At 46.9% G+C, this 2,500-nt stretch overlaps 1 protein-coding gene across 1 annotated transcript in view; it reads left to right on the top strand.

The window, feature by feature from the left end:
* The window catches only part of tm9sf4 (transmembrane 9 superfamily protein member 4), a 14,139-nt gene extending 13,244 nt beyond the window's left edge, over positions 1-895 (top strand). Inside the window, exon 18 of the mRNA XM_079373006.1 lies at positions 1-895. This exon is cut by the window's left edge and continues 766 nt beyond it. The gene's annotated coding sequence lies outside the window, so the exon portion shown is untranslated.
* Positions 896-2,500: the final 1,605 nt, after the last annotated feature.

The following is a 2,500-nucleotide window of genomic DNA, read 5'->3' as shown; positions in this document are numbered from 1 at the left end:
GAGACGACTGAAGAAGACGATAGCTTTATGACACTGTAACACTGAGGAGCGTGAGGTGGGCGTGGCCATAGCAGCGCCGCGGACAGAGACGACAGCTTGTTGAAAGGAGCGACTGACTTGTACCCATGTGGATCACACACTGTGACCTCATCAAATAAATCTGAAATCAAAGTAAACGTTCATCATCGTGATTTTACAAGATTGTTTCAAATTCATCAGATTTCCTCCAATCAGAGACGCGGCTCGCCTCTCGCTAAGCTGCACGCTTTACATTCATGGAAGAGTGTTGGGATGATGTTTGATCAACAAATGAAGAGACTGAAAGTCTCAGCTGGTTTCTGAACATGTGACGCATCCAAACAGGTGAACATGTGACGCATCCAAACAGGTGAACATGTGACGCATCCAAACAGGTGAACATGTGACGCATCCAAACAGGTGAACATGTGACGCATCCAAACAGGTGAACATGTGACGCATCCAAACAGGTGAACATGTGATAAAGCCTCGGGGGGGTTCGCACTGAGCTGGGAAGAAAGGGGGGCAGCTACTGGACCAGGACTCTGAGGAGCCACTTTCTCAGTGAATCCCCGATGGTGCGATGAACGAGGGAACTTGCATATTACTAATCCGACTCCGATCTGTCCCTGCTGCTGAGAGAGGAGACCCTGTTCATACTGGGCGAGCGAGAGAGAGAGAGAGATTACTGTGTAAATAAAGACGACAGCTTTGTATTTGTTTGTGGCGCTCTGTAATGAATCATCGTTTTAGCCAAAAGCATGACGCTCATGATGACTTTCACAGGAACTGATTTCTGTTACTTTTCTTTTTGTTGCTTTTACAGAACGTCCGATTACAAAATGTACAAAATAAAGTGCTGAGTTCAATTTGGAAACCAGCCTCCACTTTTTCTTTACAGGACGCCGTAAACTTCAGACCAGAAAACCCTGATGATGAAGATGATGGTGGAGACTGCTTATTTTAAAGCAATGTGTTGTTCAGCTGCAGTTCCTCCAGTGTCCACTAGAGCCCGTCTCCATAGAGCTCTATGTTAAAATGTCCAACTTTACAGCTGCAGTTCCTCCAGTGTCCACTAGAGTCTGTCTCCTGCAGTGAGTCAGTCTCCATAGAGCTCTATGTTAAAATGTCCAACTTTACAGCTGCAGTTCCTCCAGTGTCCACTAGAGTCTGTCTCCTGCAGTGAGTCGGTCTCCATAGAGCTCTATGTTAAAATGTCCAACTTTACAGCTGCAGTTCCTCCAGTGTCCACTAGAGTCTGTCTCCTGCATTGAGTCAGTCTCCATAGAGCTCTATGTGAAAATGTCCAACCTTACAGCTGCAGTTCCTCCAGTGTCCACTAGAGTCTGTCTCCTGCAGTGAGTCAGTCTCCATAGAGCTCTATGTGAAAATGTCCAACCTTACAGCTGCAGTTCCTCCAGTGTCCACTAGAGTCTGTCTCCTGCAGTGAGTCAGTCTCCATAGAGCTCTATGTGAAAATGTCCAACCTTACAGCTGCAGTTCCTCCAGTGTCCACTAGAGTCTGTCTCCTGCACTGAGTCAGTCTCCATAGAGCTCTATGTTAAAATGTCCAACTTTACAGCTGCAGTTCCTCCAGTGTCCACTAGAGTCTGTCTCCTGCAGTGAGTCAGTCTCCATAGAGCTCTATGTTAAAATGTCCAACTTTACAGCTGCAGTTCCTCCAGTGTCCACTAGAGTCTGTCTCCTGCAGTGAGTCAGTCTCCATAGAGCTCTATGTTAAAATGTCCAACTTTACAGCTGCAGTTCCTCCAGTGTCCACTAGAGTCTGTCTCCTGTATTGAGTCAGTCTCCATAGAGCTCTATGTGAAAATGTCCAACCTTACAGCTGCAGTTCCTCCAGTGTCCACTAGAGTCTGTCTCCTGCAGTGAGTCAGTCTCCATAGAGCTCTATGTGAAAATGTCCAACCTTACAGCTGCAGTTCCTCCAGTGTCCACTAGAGTCTGTCTCCTGCAGTGAGTCAGTCTCCATAGAGCTCTATGTTAAAATGTCCAACTTTACAGCTGCAGTTCCTCCAGTGTCCACTAGAGTCTGTCTCCTGCAGTGAGTCAGTCTCCATAGAGCTCTATGTGAAAATGTCCAACCTTACAGCTGCAGTTCCTCCAGTGTCCACTAGAGTCTGTCTCCTGCAGTGAGTCAGTCTCCATAGAGCTCTATGTTAAAATGTCCAACTTTACAGCTGCAGTTCCTCCAGTGTCCACTAGAGTCTGTCTCCTGCAGTGAGTCAGTCTCCATAGAGCTCTATGTTAAAATGTCCAACTTTACAGCTGCAGTTCCTCCAGTGTCCACTAGAGTCTGTCTCCTGCAGTGAGTCAGTCTCCATAGAGCTCTATGTGAAAATGTCCAACCTTACAGCTGCAGTTCCTCCAGTGTCCACTAGAGTCTGTCTCCTGCAGTGAGTCAGTCTCCATAGAGCTCTATGTTAAAATGTCCAACTTTACAGCTGCAGTTCCTCCAGTGTCC

The sequence above is a fragment of the Symphodus melops genome, assembly GCF_947650265.1.
Source record: "Symphodus melops genome assembly, contig: scaffold_284, whole genome shotgun sequence".
NCBI lineage: Eukaryota > Metazoa > Chordata > Actinopteri > Labriformes > Labridae > Symphodus > Symphodus melops.
This window is presented reverse-complemented; position numbering and strand designations above follow the sequence as displayed.